We start from the raw sequence: 17,117 nt of genomic DNA on the forward strand, positions 1-17,117 counted from the left end.
GGGACTCCCTAGCTAGCCAGTGTAACTTAATGGTGAGCTCCAGGCCAGTGAGGGTCCTCTCCAAAGGCAGATGATGTTCCTGGGGGTGATCCCTGAGGGTGTCTCACACATGCGCCTGGGCATCCAACACACACATGCACACCTGCACATATAACAACTTTCAAACACCCAAAACCAAATGCTGGTTTCTAAAACCATAGTAATACCTAGTTGTGACCTTGCCTTTTTATGTAGAAAAGAGTAAAAGCATGGGCTAGAGGTGTAGCTTGGCCTATAGTTTATTTATTTATTTTTTAAATTACTTATTTGAGAGAGAGAATGGGAATACCAGGGCCTTCAAACCTGGGTTCTTTGGCTTTATAAGCAAGTGTCTTAACCACTTAAGTCATCCCTCCAGCCCATAGTTGTTTTTTTTTTTTAAGTTAAAGCATTTTTATTTATTTATTTATTTGAGAGAGGTGTGAGAGAGAGAGAGAGAAAGAGAAAACGTGTGAGAGAGAGAGGCAGATACAGAGAAAGAATGGGCATGCCAGGGCCCTCAGCCACTGCAAACAAACTCCAGATGTGGGTCCTATGGATTCAAACTGGGGTCTTTTGGCTTTTCAGGCAAGTATCTTAACTGCTAAGCCATCTCTCCAGCCCCCCCATAGTTGTTTTTTAAAGTAGCCTAATGATAATATCCATCATCACTGTGAAGGATTTTTGGGTGTTAGGCTATTGATATTCCTTAAGCAATAAAAAGTGAAAATAGCTGGGTGTGATGGTGCATGCCTTTAATCCCAACACTTGGTAGGCAGAAGTATGAGGACCACCTGAGACTCCATAATGAATTTCAGGTCAGCCTGGACTTGCGTGAGACCCTACCTTGAAACCTTCCCCCATAAAAAAGTAAAAACATTTTTGGTTCTAGCAGGATTACAAGTCAGTGGATATCGATTCTTTTCTTTGTGTGGTCAGCCAGTGTGGCCTGGGAATTAAAGTATAAAACAGCACTCATGTGGGTAAAGAAGACAGAGCATAAGCATTGTGTTAAATATAGGTCATCTGTGTATTTTGATCAGTTATTGGCTAGCGGTAAGCTACAAAGGATTCATTTGGTCAAAATGTAATGTTTTTAGCAGGGAAATAGGGCAAAACTTAGACAGTGAAGAGAGGTCACCTAGTCAATATTACATCTCTAGTCAACATCACCTAGTAAATATCCTAATTGCTTTAATATGTCATAGCCTGCATATATTTCTGACTCACTTAGAATGGCATTTCCTGTGTTTCCTGGAAGAATTTAGACTTCATGTCCTTCATTCTTCACAAAGTAGTGTGTAGTCTGAAACAACAGAAGTAATAAGTAGGAGTATCTTCTACTATTTTTTTTTTTAAGTAGCTCCCACTATATAGCCCATACTGGCCTTAAACTCATGGTTCTGTTTCAGCTTTCTGAGTGCTTAGATTATAGGTGTACACCACCAGGCCTGGTTTAATTCATTTTTAGAAAAGTGATTTTTGTGTGTGTATGTATGTTTGTTTATGTGGAAGCCAGAAATCAATGCTGGGTGTCTTCCCCTGTCACTCTCTGCCTTATTTGTTAAGACAAAGGCTCTTGCTGAACCTAGCTTATAATTAGACCCCAGGGGTTTTCTGTCTGCCTCACCAGCACTAGGATTACAGGTGTGTACCACTGTATTTGACATTTTATGTGGGAACTCAGGATTGAGCCATCTTCCCAATTATATTTGTCAAAGGCAAGTGGTCTACTACTGAGCTATATCCTCTGCCCTTACTTAAAAGTACTTTTTAGGGGCTGGAGAGATGGCTTAGCGGTTAAGCGCTTGCCTGTGAAGTGTAAGGACTCCGGTTCCAGGCTCGGTTCCCCAGGTCCCACGTTAGCCAGATGCACAAGGGGGTGCACGCATCTGGAGTTCATTTGCAGAGGCTGGAAGCCCTGGCGCATCCATTCTCTCTCCCTCCCTCTATCTGTCTTTCTCTCTGTGTCTGTTGCTCTCAAATAAATAAATTTAAAAAAAATTAAAAAAAAAAAGCAAAGGCCTTCTTGCCTTAAAAAAAAAAAAGTACTTTTTAGGGTTGGGGACTTAGTTTAGTGGTAGAGTGCCTAGCTAGGAAGCACAAGATACTAGCACCAAAAAAAATAAAATAAAATAAAATAAAAGGTGCTGGTTGATTGGAGCTGGGGACATAGCTCAGTGGGTTAGAGTGCTTACCTTGCAAGCATGAGAGCCTGACTTCAACACCGAGCTCCAACATAAAAAGCCAGGCATGGCCACACATGGCCACCCCAGTCCTGGTTGGGGGGGGTGGCTTGAGACAGATACAGGACTATAGCTAGGGCTCTCTGATTAGTCAGTGTGAACCAAAAAACAGCTGCTCCAGAGTCAGTTTAGGCTGTCTCAAGGAAACATCACCGAAGAGCAAAAGAGGCACCCAACATTCTCCTTGGCCTCCACACTGCTGAGGTACAAGCACACACCCCACACCATATCATGCATAATACTACACACACCAAAATAGGTACTTTTTTGTTTTTTTGGAAGTAGGATCTTGCTCTAGCCCAGGCTGACCTGGAATTCACTATGTAGTCTCAGGCTGGTCTCCGACTCATAGTGATCCTCTCACCTCAGCCTCCTGAGTGCTGGGATTAAAGGTATATACCACCATGCCCTGCAAAAAAGTACTTTTTATAAATAAATAAATTATTTATTTATTTATTTATTTATTTATTTATTTATTTATTTATTTATCGTTTGAGAGAGAGAGAGAGAGAGAGAGAGAAAGAGGCCGAGGGAGAGAGAGAAAATGGGTACACCAGGGCCTCCAGCCACTGCAAATGAACTCCAGATACACGCACCACCTTGTGCATCTGGCTTTATGGGGGTCTTAAATTGAACCTGGGTCCTTTGACTTTGTAGGCAAGATCCTTAACTGCTAAGCTAAGCTATTTCTCCAGCTCTAAAAAGCACTTTTTTAATGAGGGGGGCGGATTCTAATACTCTTATAAGTGTTTGCTTTAAAAAAAGATTGTGTACTTTAAAAATATACAAATTCTGGGCTGGAGAGATGGCTCAATCATTAAGGCATTTGTCTGCAAAGCCAAAAGACCCAGGTTCGATTCCCCAGGACCCATGTTAGTCAGATGTACACATCTGAAGTTTGTTTGCAGTGGCTCGAGGCCCTGGTGCGCCCATTCTCTCTCTCTCTCCCCCCTCCCTCCCTCTCCCTCTTTCTCTGTCAAATAAGTAAATAAATAAAATATTTAAAAATTTACAAAATCTATATAAGTGGTTTAAAACAGTGTTTTAAAATTTGTATACAGTGTGGAATGAATAAGCTAATTAACATACATTAGTTTAGGTATTTTGTGGTAAAAACTCTTAAAATCTCTCAGCAAGCCATTTGTGGTGGTGCACACCTGTAATCCCAACGCTTGGGAGAATTAGACAAAATTATCAGGAGCTCAAGACCAGTCTTAGCTATGTAGTGAGTTTGAGGCCAGCCTGGGCTATGAGACTCTGTCAATTATTAACTATACTCACCATGTTGAATAAATTTGCCTAACAGTACTTACTTTGTTAATTAAAAATTTTAAACATGAAATTTTATCTCTAAAAACTAGAGGAAAAAATAGAGGCCAGGAGTGGTATGCACCCGTAAAATCCCAGCATTTGGGAAGCTGAGGTAGGAGGATCTGGAGTTCAAGGCCTTCACTGCATTGTGGGTTTGAGGTCCAGCTTGGGCTGTGTGAGACCTTTTCTCATATAACTCAAACTTTAAAAAAAAAAAAGAAACAAAAATTTAAGTGGAAATTACTTAGTTTATTTTTCTAATTAAGACAATTTGTATTGTTTCTAGAACTTTTTAAAAAAAATACCATTGGCTAAATTGGGTAATCAGCATGAACTGTAAATTGTACGATGGTTGAAATTTTTCTTTTAGAAGAAGATAAATATTCTTAGTTAAACAAATATCTAACCTTGTGCTTCACTTTGTTTTTCCTTTGATTAATATTAGTCTTCTAAATTTAAATATACAAGTTATGATGATATCATTAAAGGAAACTGAGCTTCAGAATGTATGACTTGTTCTTCATTTCCTTGTTTGTGATTGCTCAGCTCTGGGTTGAGGACAGTCATCTGGCCAAACCCTTCATTGGAATATGTTTTGCGATAGTTAAAAGATTGTTCAAGCTGCTTGCATGTCACAGCACCCTGAATAAAGCAGATTAGAAAATTGTTTCTTAGTTTCTGGTCTAGTAGCTAGAAGCTGATAGTGATCAGTACAGATCAGAATTGAGACATGGCAAATTTACCAATGGAACAGTTAAGATTTTCATCAACTCTTCCCATTGACTCTGCCTACAATGCTGAAATCAGGTACTTGGTTTTGCCTTTTTAAGCTCTGATGATTAGAATATAACAGTTTCTATGCTACAGGAAATTGGCTTTGTGCTTTGTTACTTGATTTATAGTTTACAGAAATTGTCTGCCCTGAGTCTGTCCATTATGGTTTCACTCAATTCATCCCGGTCATCAAAAGATAGTTTAGGGAAGTATGGTGACAATTAGAGCTGTATTTCAGCCCAATCTGTACATTAGCTTCCCAAATTTTGTCACACCTCAGCTTCTGACCATCACTAACTTTGTTTCTATGAAATTAGATATTCCAGATGCTTTATATAGTTATATATAATTATGATATAATGATAAATATAGATATATAATTATCTAGCTTGTTTTTTTTTCATTTTTGTATATGTATGTGGGTGCTCATGTGCATGTGTGTGTGCATCTGGAAGCCAGAGTTTGATAACAAGTATATTCCTTGATTTCTCTTCTTTTTATTTACTGAAGTGGGTCTCTCATTTGAGCTTAGAGCTTGCTTGTCTCAGGAATTCTATCTCTGCCTCCTAAATGCTGGGATTATTGGAAGCTGCCATGTCCACTTGGGATTTATGTAGATGTTGAGGGTGGGTCTGACCTCTGGTTCTTAGACTTAAGTAGCAAGTGCTTTATCCAGTGAACTATCTCCCTGATCTCTGACCAAAGCTAAGAGCAGCACTAACCTGTGTGCATAAATCTTTAGTAGTCATTTTGATGGGCCCAACATGACCATTTAGCAAAACCATAATATTAGTTTCTCCTGTAGAGGCTTATGATCTCCCAGCCATGGGCTTTTGACCAAGTTTACAATACTAGCTTGAATTCTCTTCTGTGGAAAAAGCCTTATATCCAGTCAGGAAGCAGTTTGTTATCTGCATAACAGTCATACCACTATTGTGCTAGCGAGCACACCTTGCTCACTGGTTGGTAGTGTCGCAGGCACAGTCTAAGGTGAATAGACTATTGATGACTTTTCTCCCCAGCAGCCTACAAAGCCTCTTCTGGCACTATGAAAGCTAGACAGCAGGAAGGAAGCTTCCAGCATATTTCCAGCTTGATTTCTGTGTCTTGTAATCTAAACATGTGGTATTTTCAGCAATAGTGTTTTATCTTAGTTCTGGTGGGCAACCAACAGCAGTGGCAGTAGCCTGAATTATTTTGGGGGTCTCAGCAATCTCACTGACCAAGAATTTATAGGTTCCATCCCTGGTGCTTTTTTTTTTTTAACTGCAGTTTTTGGGAGCAGCATTATCCATCTAGATTGCCTTTTATTTTATTATTTTTGTTTTGTTCTTTTTCAAGGCAGGGCCTTGTTCTAGTCCAGGCTGACCTGGAATTCACTATGTAGCCTCAGGGTAGCCTTGAACTCACAGCAGTTCTCTTACCTCTAGCTCCCGAGTGCTGGGATTAAAGGCGTGTACCACCATGACCGGCTTTATTTTTATAATTGATTTTTGATATGGGGTCTTCCCCAGGTTGGCCATTCTGGAACTTGTAATCCCTTCTGCCTGAGCCTCCCCAGTTCTGGGATGAAAGGTATATGCATTCTTATATGGCCACCATATTGCTTTTCTAAATAAAAGTGAAAATAATTTTACTTTGAATTTATAAAGAAAAAATTTGAAATTTACTTGCATGTTTTTGTGTGTGTTAGGGAGGGTATGTTTGTGAAGTCTGTGGCTACTGAAAACAAACCCCAGACACATGCACCACTTTTTGCATCTGGCTTTAGTGGGTACTGGAAATTGAACCCAGCTTTTGCAAGCAAGCATCTCCAGCCTCTGAGAATCTCCCAAGTCTGAATTTATAGTTTTTAATGGTACTGTTAATTGCTTGGTGACAATAAACCTTTTTTTTGTTTTTGTTTTCGAGGTAGGGTCTCACTCTAGCCCAGGCTGACCTGGAATTCACTATGTAGTCTCAGAGTGGCCTTGAACTCATGGTGGTCCTCCTACCTTTGCCTCCCTCGTGCTGGGATTAAAGGTGTGCGCCACCATGCCTGGGCCCATTTAAAAATATATATATATTTAAGAGTGATAAAGGCAGAGAGAGAGAGAGAGGGAGAGAATGGGTATGCCAGGGCCTCTAGCCATTGCAGATGAATTCTAGATGCTGGTGATCTGGTTTCATGGGTATTGGGAAAGTGAGCCTGGGTCCTTGGGCTTTGCAGGCAAGCACCTTAATTACTAAGCCATCTCCCCAGACTCCCCCCACTTTTTTTTTTTTTTTTGAGGTAGGGTCTCACTGTAGCCCAGGTGACCTGGAATTCACTGTATAGTCTTAGGCTAGCATCAAACTCATAATAACCCTTCTACTTCAGTCTCCCAAGTACTGGGATTAAAGGTGGGAGTCACCACACCTGGCACAACCAGCATTTTGATAATCAATAAACTGTAAGACACTTAGGTAATATTTACAAATATGAAGGTTTCTTTTGTTTTTGTTATTTGAGATAGGGTCACATGTGACCTCCATTCCCAGTTTAAAAGCTTTTTTTTTTTTTTTTTTTTTTTTTTTGGTTTTTTGAAGTAGGGTCTCACTCTGGTCCAGGCTGACCTGGAATTAACTCTGTAGTCTCAGGGTGGCCTTGAACTCACGGCGATCCTCCTACCTCTGCCTCCCGAGTGCTGGGATTAAAGGCGTGAGCCACCATGCCCGGTTTAAAAGCTTTTTAATATAAATAAAGTTTTATTCAAGTAGTTTTCCTTATATATAAATGATATATATTATTTGTAATTTGAATTAACAGCAGAAGGATTTTACTTGCCATCTCAGTGTTCTTTGGCTTTATCTGACTTGTTCACTTCTTTTCTATTTCTTTTTCTAAAGTATTGGGGCTTGAACCTAGGCTTTTCACATGTTAGGCAAGGAATCCACTACTCTCCAGCCCCTTTTAAAAATGTTTTTATTTTTATTTTTTAAAAATATTTTTATTTGTTTGATAGAGAGAAAGAGACAAAGAGGCAGCCAGAGTGAGTATGGGTGTGGCAGGGCCTCTTGCCACTGCAGATGAGCTCCAGATGCATGTACCAATTTGTGCATCTAGCTTTACATGGGTACTGGGGAATCAAACCTGGGTGGTCAGACTTTGCAAGCAAGTGCCTTTAACCACTAAGCCATCTCTCCAGTCCATTGTTTTTATTTTTAGACAGGATCTAAGTTACTTGGGCTGGCCTTAAACTTACACTGTAGCCCAGGCAGACCTTGAACTCTTCTTGATCTTCTTATCTCAGCTTCCCAAGTTGCTGGGATTACAGGCCTGTGTCGCTTGGCCCAGCTCAGACTTAACTTATTTGTCCCCTGTCACATCAAGTCTGTATTGTATTTGTCAGGAGGCAGGAGGGTTGCAGATGTTTTCTTTTCAAACTTTAGCTTGCTCTGAGGTTTGGAATTAACCTTTAGAATGTTCTGTATTTGTCCTTCATATGGCAAAGATCTATTAATATCTTTTCACAGGAGCTGAAAATTTCAGGGGAATAAGATATTTACATAGACAGAATGCTATCCTTAAGAGCTGTTAATAAAGACAGAAAGAGAGACTGGTGTGGACAAAGACTCTAGTCTTAGCTCCTCCTGTAGCGGGGCTGCGTAAAGTGCTGCGCATCGTTTGCATTGTCCATTCTCCAAGGGAGATACAGTGATCATTAAAGCATTCAGTTATTTACCCTGCTCCCCCTGCGTAAATAGAAATGATTTTGACTGACTAGGGCTGGTCGATTCTGTGAAATCACATTGTTTGGTACTGTTGGAGGGCCTCTTTAGGGGGTAGATTTGTGTTTTCTGTGTATGCCAGTAAAGGTTTCTGTCTCTTATAAAACTTGCCATTTAGATTGTTTCTTCTCTTAATTGGCCAAGGTTAAACAGTTTAGGCTACCAGTTATTTTTTTTTCCTGGTCTCCATTTTCCTCCCTCTTACAGGTTTTTTAAGAGTGTAAAACTGAGGACGTTGGTCACTGAGATACTGCCTAGTTAGGGTTCGGCTTTGTGCCCGAATTTGTTGGGCCTCTCAGGGCCCCAGTTCTCTGTGCTTTAACAAATGAGCTACAGTTCTCAAGAGATCAGTGGAGCTTGTTTGTTGATCCTGCATTCTTACCCAGAGGAAGTAGATCTTTGAGAATGTCTAAGGAAGGGTAAGTGTGGTTGTTATTCTTTCATTTTTCTCAGTGAAGAGGTGTTGTCCGAATGAACTGGAAGATTAATAAGCAGTGCTGCTTGGAGGTGAAGGCAGGTTGAAGGGATTCAGCCATAGGGTGTGGTGGCTTACGAAGCTGTTGCAAAGCTGCTGCTGCTGTTTTGACAGATAGCACGGAGGTGGGTAACCTGAACAGGAATTGTGCAAGATATAAGTACTCCTATCCTCTTGTCAAAGCTCACTGTGTTTGTTATATTGTGTTCACAAAGACTAGAAATGAATAGTGACGATTTACAAGGAATTGAGTTGAAGTTTAAAATAAGTTGTACCTTTAAGAAACTGTGAAAGATTGAAAAGCAGCCTATGATTTTGTTTCTGGACAGTACAGTAAAAAATATAATTTCCTATTCCTCTCCTTTGCAATGTAAAATAGTTGCGGTAGGTTTTCATTTTTATATTATTTACCTTCCTGTTTCAGAGTCTGAATTGTCACTGATTCTCTTTTTGTTACCTCTGTTACAGATGACAAGTTAATTACCACATACTGTTGATTTATTATTTCTAACCTTCAAGTATAACTTTAGGAACACATTTTCTTTGGTGGATTGGAAATAAATCTCTCAAAAAATTCTTTAAAATACAGTAAATTTAAAAATGTTATTCTTTTTTAGTTCTGTAAGAAATCTTGAAGTGGTTTCCTAAAAATATTTTTTATTTTTGAAAGAAGGGGGGGAGAAAATGGGCCACCAGGGCCTTTAGCTGCTACAAATGAACTCTAGACACATGTGGCACTTTGTGCATCTGGCTTTATATGGATACTAGGGAGTTGAACCTGGGTTGTTAGTTGCCCCCTCTCCTGCAACATTCGCTGAGCCTTGGTGGGTGTGCTGTAAGTCTACTTTAGTGTTGTTCTTGATTCTGAAAAAGAAAAACAAAAACAGATTCTCCAACAGAGATTGAGATCAAGATAGATTAAAGGAGATAAGCATTACTAATTTAGAGAGATTTTGATGGATGTAGCCTCATGTTTAGAGAAATATTGGTGGGACCTTCTCATTGGAGTCCAAATATATATATATATATATATATATATATATATATATATATATATATATATATATTCTATAATAAATAAATAATAAATATATATATATTTAAAAGAATATATATATTTTAAAATTTTTATATATTTACTTATTTGAGAGTGACAGAGAAAGAGGGGGGGACCGAAAGAGAGAGAGAGAATGGGTCCTAATATATTTTTAATTTTGATTTTGTTTTTTGTTTTTTTGAGGTAGAGTCTCACTCTAGCCCAGGCTGACCTGGAATTCACTATGGAGTCTCAAGGTGGTCTCAAAGTCACGGCAATCCTCCTACCCTTGCCTCCTGAGTACTGGGATTAAAGGTGTGTGCCACCATGCCCAGCTAATTTTGATTTTTTTATTGACAACTTCCTAATTATAAACAATATCTCATGGTCATTCCCTCCTTCCCCCCATTTTTCCCTTTGAAACTCCACTTTCCATTATATCTCTTCCCCCTCTCAATTAGTTTCTCTTTTATTTTGATGTCATCATCTTTTCCTCTTATAATGATGGTCTTATGTAGGTAGTGTCAGGTACTGTGAGGTCATGGATATCCAGGCCATTTTGTATCTGGAGGAGCACATTGTAAGGAGTCCTACCCTTCCCTTGGCTCTTACATTCTTTCCACTACCTCTTCCACAATGGACCCTGAGCCATGGAAGGTGTGATTGAGATATTTCAGTGCTGAGCACTCCTCTGTCACTTCTTCTCAGCACTTTGGTACCTTCTGAGTCATTCCAAGGTCACTGCCATCTGAAAAGAGAAGATTCTTTACCAAAAATGAGAGTAGCATTAATATAAGTATGAACATTAAGAGAAGTGCTTACTGGGCAGTTTGGTGAGCAATGTATATACATTTAGCCATACAGCTGCAGACATTACACCCCTAGGGCTCATGACTACCCCTGTTGTAGGTTTTTGGTATCAAGGATGTATTCCCTGCCATAGAGCCAGCCTCCAGTCAAATTAGAGGGCGGTTGTTTTTCCCCATGACAGACATGCCACTATTGCACCCGTTGGTCATTTGGCCTAGCTGGCCAAATATAAGGCTTGCAGAGCCTTGGTTGCACATTTGTTATAGGTTCCCTTCCACTGAGTGGATCTCTTAGCCAATCAGAGAGCTGTAGGTTACCCACGTAGGTTGTGTGCCACTATTGCAAATGTGTATAAATTTTGTCAAGCTGGGTGAAAAGCCTCAGTTTAACTCTTGTCCACCTGATTGTGGCTCCTACCTGTCTTTGCTGCAAAGCCCTGGTTTATCTTCCCTCCATGTGCTTTCTTTTACTTAAAAGTTTCAGGTTTTTTTTCCTTTTTAAAAATTTTGTATTATGTAGAAACTTTGTGAGGATATATCACATCAGATGTTGTTACTGTCATTTCCTTCCTCTCTGCCCCCACTCCGGTGAGGGCCCTTAGTGGGATGACTGGTGTTCACCGTGGAGCTGTGGGTTATGAGTTGTGAGAACAGCAGTCCGTCACGGCGGGGCGGCAGTGTCTGTGAGTATTCCCTCCCACACTGTGACGTACGATCTTTTTGTTTCCTTTTCTGCAACATTTTCTGACTCTCAGTGGGTGTGCTTTACCTCTTCATCAGTGTTTAGCTGTCAGGAGCTTCTAGATTTCTGCTTTGGTGTGTTTTTGTGTATCTGCTGTGTCTGTCTCCGTCCCCCTGGCCCAGGTTGTCAGGCTCGCATTGGAAGCAGCACCCTTGCTCCTCTTGCTAGCTCCTTTGTGGGTTCACCTGGGCCCTGGCTGCTGTGTGAGGGGTTGTCCATCTCATGCCAGGGAGTCAGCTGTCTTGTCTTGATGAAAAGTTTTGGTTGTCCTCGGTTCTTGCTGCTTTTGAGGCTGTGTGGCACTATTACACAGGTGTGTACATCTTGTCAGGCTGCTTGGAAAGCGTCAGTTTAACTCTCCTCCACATGATTGCAGCTCTGCCTCAGTTTGAATCCCCTCCATGTGTTTGTGGTTCTAAGACTTCCTTTGAAAGTCCCAGTTTAACTCCCCTCCACATGCTTGCATCTCTTCCTCAATCTTTTCTTAAAAGCCTTTTTTTTAATTTTAATTTTTCTTTTTTTTAAAATATTTTATTTTTATTTATTTATTTGACAGACACAGAGAGAGAATGAATGGGCATGCCATGGCCTCCAGCCACTGCAAATAAACTCCAGACGCAAGTGCCACCATGTGCATCTGGCTTACATGGGTCTTGGGGAATTGAACCTGGGTCCTTTGGCTTTGCAGGCAAGTGCCTTAACCGCTAAGCCATTCCTCCAGCCCTTAAAAGCCTTTTTAACTCCTACCCACATGCTTGTGGCTCTACCAAAGTCTTAAGACTCAGGTTATTTCTTTTTAAAAATTTTTTGTTAAGTAGACACGTCACCTGTACCATCATTTCGCTCCTTCCTGTCCCCACTGCACTGAGGCCTCCTTAGTGGGACTGCTGGCATTCACAGTGCAGTCGTTGGTTATGAGTTGTGAGAGCAGCAGCCAGTCATCGTGGCGAGGGCCATGCCTCTGCTTATTCTCTCCCACCCGCTGGCTCTTACAATATTTCCAGTCCCTCTCGCAGACTTCCCGAGCCTTGGCGATGTGCTGTACGTCTTCTTCGGTGATGAGTTCTCGGCACCTTCAGGATTTCTGTCTTGGGGCGTTTTGAGTGTCCTCAGTGTGTCTGTCACCCTGGCCCAGGTTGTCAGGCTCGCCTTGGAAGCAGCATTCTTGTTCATCTTGCCAGTTCCCCTGTGGTTCACCTGGGCCTACCTTTTCTTTCTTTCTTTTTTTTTTTTTTTTTTTGAGGCAGGGTCTCTGTAGCTTAGGTTGGCTTCAGGTTCACAAGAGTTGGAATTACAGGTATAAGCCACCACACCTATGCTTTTTCATCATTACATGTAATAACGACAACAAAAAATTCTGAATCAAATTGCTGTAAGTTTCTAAGAACCTGAAATTCCTGCATCATGCTGTAGATGAGTGAGACATTCGTTGACTAGCATTGCTCTGTGGCTGTTTTGAGTAGCAGTGCTTCAGAACACTTGTAATATAGGGGCAGAGCTGTCAGGACGTCATTTCTGGATAGTTGCAATAAATTGATAGCATGAATGGAATGAAGGTTCTAGATCCTAGAGACATTTGGAAATGTACTCAGAGCCATGTGAGGTAATTGTATATAATTTTAAACTTGAGTGGGAAAGTGTGTATCAGTGGCAGAGATAGCAAAATAGGAATGAGTTTTAGAAAAAGGTACTAAATTGAGTTTTCAGCAAAAATCCACACTGTAGCATTTCTCTCTCTTCTTCTTTTCCTTTTTTTTTTTATTAGTTATGGATATACTCAGTATGTACATAGCACATGTTGGTACCATCCTTTCCCTCATCCCTGCCCCTCCCACTTTTTCGGGGTAGTATCTTATCACTCTAGCCCAGTATGACTTGGAATTCACTATGTAGTCTCAGGGTGGCCTTGAACTCACAGTGATCCTCCTACCTCAGCCTTCCAAGCTCTGGGATTAAAGGTGTGCACCACCAGGCCCAGCTCTTTTTCCTTTTTTGAGATAAGGGTTCACTCTGTATTCCAGGTTTCTAGAACTCACTATGTAGCCCAGATTGGCCTCTAATTTGCAGTTCTCTTGCTTTAGCCTCATAAATACTGGAATTATAGGCATGATACTAATCTTTTAGTTCATTATGTCAGTTTACCTACACAAAAAACACTGTCTTTTCTTGTAGCAAAGCATGAATTCACAATGCCACATGCTTAGAATGCAAACAGTTGTCCAAGAAAATTTTACACTTGAATTCTTAGTCTCATTTGCTGTTGCAGTAACTGTTGCTGGGCACTTGGCCAGGAAATTGTGACTCCTCAGCAAAGGGAGGAGTTACAGATAAAGTTCACCATTGCCAAAGAAATTCTATTCCAAATGGATTTGTGTGGAGCAACAGTGATATCCAATGACAAGTTAAATTAGACACAGAGGTGTTTCTCCAGCACTGTCTCAGAAGATACAGCTGTAGAGAGTTCCGGTACAGACCAAACAGCCTTTGCAGTTCGGTTAACAATCACACACAAAAAAAATTATACTAGAGATTTTAAGAAGAATTTGTTATGTGACTTCAGGAACTACTTTGCCCTGATAGTTTCACAGTTTGCAAAACGGCAACCAGTGACAGATGAGGTAATTCTGCTTTGAATTTTAGTCAAATTCAAAACCATTGAAAGTTTGCTGTTTGTAGAATTTCAAATATAGTAAATTGCATGTTTATGTTTAGTGTGAAACTCTTAGACCCCTGTTCTTAAAGCACATCATAATAATAGTTTTATTTCTTATGGTTAATTTCTACTCTTGACTAGAGTTTCTTCCGCTTCTTTTGGCTTACTGCAGTCCCCTGTCTTGGTTCTGAAGTCTGTGTCTAGTTTTATGTGCTCCTGTATTCTTCCCGGGTTGTTTCTCTTGTTAATGGTGAAATCTGCAACTTGCCCGTGACCAAAATTTCTGGCTAATAATTAATTGTGCCTTATTGCTAGATGCTTAGTATAGTCATACTTTTTAGGCTGATAACTTCATGTATGTTTTAAAGCAAGTGTTTAATTTCACAGATATGGTCAAACTCTTTAACATAAAAATAAAGTATACTGAACTAGTTACTAATTTAGAAAAACAACACAGTGAACTGGCATTTGCAAATGTACAGTTAGGTCTTGAGACCAGTAGAAACTTTTAGGCTTCTCTAAACAATAAATCTTTCTAGTTTTGAAATGTGTGGGGGCAGTGAGCTAGTGTTGTAGTTGACACAGTGATTTTAGTCATTTTATTTTTTTCAAGACTATGTCCTAGAGACAAGCTGTTTAAGGTCTAAGGTTGCCTTGCCCTGAAGTCAGGGCTTTATTCTCAGCACTCGGGTGTTTATTGTCTTTGTAATAACTTGTATTTGGCTTGCTGCAGGTCTCTATAGTACAGCTGTTCTGTCTTATTATAGCCTTGCTTATGTGGCGAATTAGATTTTATTCCATATTGCTCCTCCCTCCATGGTTTATAGTTTAAATTAGGGAAGGAAAAGGAGAATAAGTGGGAGGTTTTCTTCTTAAAGTCGTAATAGAAATGAGTTGGGCCTAGCATAGTTAAAGTTCAAAAATTGCTGTACTTGTTTTGAATGAGAAATACAGGGTATTTTAGTGGGAGATTTTCATAGAAAACATTTTATTTCCTAAAAGGAGCACCTTTAGGTTTCCATTCCTAGCTTTGGCTACCCCCAATGGACAGCTTCCATGATACATGTCAGAAAATGATAGGTGCTATGTAGCATACATTCCATAAGTGTGTTGATTGAATAGGTAACATAGAGTTTCCATGGTTAATAAATGTTCACTGTGATTCTTATGTCATTTAGAAATACTTGTGAATGGATAGATTTTCATGGCAGTGCAGATATAAGTTGCTTTCTGCCCAGGAAGAGGACTGGCAAACTACTTTGCTTAGCATTGATTGACATTAGCAGTCATTTGTTTCCCTGTTATATATAATTTGAGCTATGCCAAAAACTAGTTAGCATCTTCCTTCTAGCTTTTTTTAATTATGTTGTTCTATAATATAGGAGAAAAATCTTCCTGAATTCATTCCTGCCTTTATGCCCTAGGGTATTTTAGGCAGGCCAGCTGTTAGTACTCTGATCAAGGATTCCTATACTTGACCCCTTTGCCTGAGTTGCAAGCCTAAAAAGAGCCTAAGTAATAACGCTTAGTTTCTGAAACACTTAGAATCATTTCTTTGTGTCTTTCATTCTCATTGTGTTTTTGTAAATGTAATTGAGAAAATTCAATAATAAATTATGTTCTACTATCAGTAAAAGCAGGATAAAATTTAACAAAATAACATTGGGATAATTGATTTTTTAAAGTATTTTTATTTATTTATTTGAAAGTAGAGAGAGAGAGAGAGAGAGAGAGAGAATGGATGCACTGGGGCTTCCTGCCAGATGCATGTGCCACTTTGTGCATCTGTCTTTATGTGGGTTCTGGGGAATTGAACCCAGGTTGTCAGGCTTTGTAAACCAGCACCTTAATGGCTGAGCCATCTCTCCAGCTTATTTGGGGTTAAAAAATATTTTTATTTATTTATTTGCAAGCAGAGGGAGAGAGAGAAAAAAATATGAATATGGGTATGCTAGGGCCTCTAGCTACTACAAACAAACTCCAGATGCCTGTGCCATTGTGCATCAGACTTTACGTGGGTATTGGGGCATTGAACTTGGGTTGTTAGGCTTTGGATTCAAGTATCCCAACTGCTGACCCATCTCTCCAGCCCTATCTTTTCTTTCTTTCTTTTTTTTTTAAATCAGGTTTGGGGTAAGGGATGTAGTTTATTGACAGATTGCTTCCTTAGTTTATGCAAGGCCCTGGGTTTGATCTTTAGCACTGTAAAAACAAACAAATGGAAATAAAACAAAAAGGAGGTTTGGGATAAGGTGTGTTTCTTTTCTTGTTCCTTTCAGCTATTAGTACCCATTTTCTCCTTTGTGATCATTTATTAACTCAAGATAAAATATATACTAATTTTATAGATACCAGGTTTTCTTAGGGAAAATATAAATATTTTGTAAGACATCTCTCAGGAACTAACAGTTTTATATAGCTAATCTAGTGTGCAGAGCAGAGTTATACATATGAAATAGTTAATGATCTTTATTTTTTTTGTTCATTTTTATTTATTTATTTGAGAGTGACAGAGAGAGAGAGAGAGAGAGAGAGAGAGAGAATATGGGTGTGCCAGGGCCTCCAGCCACTGCAAATGAACTCCACACGCGTGCGCCCCCTTGTGTATCTGGCTAATGTGGATCCTGGGGAATCGAGCTTTGAACCAGGGTCCTTAGGCTTCATGGACAAGTGCTTAACCACTAAGCCATCTCTCCAACCCAATCTTTATATTTTTAAAGAAATTATAGTTCTTGGGCTTGAGAGATGGCTTAGCGGTTAAGTGCTCTCCTGTGAAGCCTAAGGACCCCTGTTCGAGGCTCGATTCCCCAGAACCCACGTTAGCCAGATGCACAAGGGGGCACACGCGTCTGGAGTTTGTTTGCAGTGGCTGGAGGCTCTGGAGCTTGCAGTGGCTGGAGGCTCTGGAGCGCCCATTCTCTCTCTCTCTCTCTCCCTCCTCTCTCTCTTAAATAAATAAAAATTAAAAAATTTAGAAAAAAAAAGAAATTATGGTCCTGAATTTAAGGGCCTATTGATACTTGGTCCTCAGTTAAACTATTTGAAGCAAATATTTGAAAGATTGTCTTTTAAAGTTAGTATATTCATTCTGAGATGAGAAATACTCCCAGTAAAATTTAAAAAGTATATTCATTTCTGAAAAGGTATCTAATAATGCTTATTTTGTTGTTGTCTTTTGAGACAAGGTCATACTAGGTTGGCTTTGAACTTGAGATTTTCCTGCCTGAGCCATGTGAGTGCTCTACCACTCCTGGCTGGCTTATTTTGTTATTTATTTATTCATTTGAGCTTCTGTTTTATTTA

The 17,117-nt window shown here is 39.8% G+C and overlaps 1 protein-coding gene and 1 non-coding gene across 2 annotated transcripts in view; one reads left to right on the forward strand and one right to left on the reverse strand.

The window, feature by feature from the left end:
- Positions 1–17,117, forward strand: part of Nt5c2 (5'-nucleotidase, cytosolic II) — an 88,141-nt gene that overhangs the window by 18,432 nt on the left and 52,592 nt on the right. The gene's annotated exons all lie outside the window — the stretch shown is intronic.
- On the reverse strand, positions 4,486–4,611 carry LOC123457810. Its single transcript, XR_006635174.1, has one exon.

This window comes from Jaculus jaculus, chromosome 1, assembly GCF_020740685.1.
Source record: "Jaculus jaculus isolate mJacJac1 chromosome 1, mJacJac1.mat.Y.cur, whole genome shotgun sequence".
Taxonomy (NCBI): Eukaryota; Metazoa; Chordata; class Mammalia; order Rodentia; family Dipodidae; genus Jaculus; species Jaculus jaculus.